Consider the following 863-nt stretch of genomic DNA (forward strand, 5'->3'; position numbering starts at 1 on the left):
GAAAGAAAGAAAGAAAGAAAGAAAGAAAGAAAAGAAAAGAAAAGAAAAGAAAAGAAAAGAAAAGAAAAGAAAAGAAAAGAAAAGAAAAGAAAAGAAAGAGAGAGGAGAAAAACTCAACAATGGGTCAGTACTACAGAAACCAGACAAGTTGATTTTGGATGAGCAGAACTTTAAAATCCTTGTACCATTAACTTATATTACCAACTATACTCACTTATAAATAATGCTGTCATTTAAGATCTCATTAATATGTCTTTCTCCATAAAAGGACTCTACATGGACAATAATAGTCTGTGGTAAACATACCAATGGATAGAGAATTTGAAGCATCTATAGAACAAGATAAAGGGTGAATAGAAAGTCCCTACTGTGTGTGGGATGCAAGAAGAAAGTTGCTGATTCTCCTTCATGTTTCATAACTTTGAATGACATCCCCTAAAAGATCTCTCTCTCTCTCTCTCTAGCCAGCTCAAATGCCACATTTTCATTATTATTATTATTTTATTAGCACCTATGTGTAGTACACAATGTTTACCTTCCTTGTAGGAAGTTGGTCCATGTACACAATACCTCTTAATTCCTTTGTCATGCCAGGCGTGGTGGTGCACACCTGTAATCCCAGTACTCAGGAGGCTGAGGCAGGAGGATCCTTGGGAGTTTGAGACCAGTCTGGGCTACAAAGTGAGCTCAAAGCCAGCCTGAACTGCATAAAGAGACGCTGTCTCAAAAAGACAAAAAAAAAAACAAAAATAAGAACAAATTCTTTTATCATTCCTTTCCCTCCTTCCCTTCCCCAACCCATGCAGCCCTTGATCCTTTTCCTTCTTTTGTAACTATTTTCAATGTCACCTCCCTTTAAGACA

General features: G+C 36.7%; 1 long non-coding RNA gene across 1 annotated transcript in view; it reads right to left on the reverse strand.

The window, feature by feature from the left end:
- The window catches only part of LOC102023354, an 11,258-nt gene extending 10,604 nt beyond the window's left edge, over nt 1-654 (reverse strand). Inside the window, exon 1 of the long non-coding RNA XR_260414.2 lies at nt 536-654. This is a non-coding gene — a long non-coding RNA (uncharacterized LOC102023354). The remainder of the gene's footprint in view (nt 1-535) is intronic.
- Between the last annotated feature and the right edge of the window lie 209 nt (nt 655-863).

This window comes from Chinchilla lanigera, unplaced genomic scaffold, assembly GCF_000276665.1.
Source record: "Chinchilla lanigera isolate Chin_1 unplaced genomic scaffold, ChiLan1.0 scaffold00015, whole genome shotgun sequence".
In the NCBI taxonomy this organism is placed as follows: domain Eukaryota; kingdom Metazoa; phylum Chordata; class Mammalia; order Rodentia; family Chinchillidae; genus Chinchilla; species Chinchilla lanigera.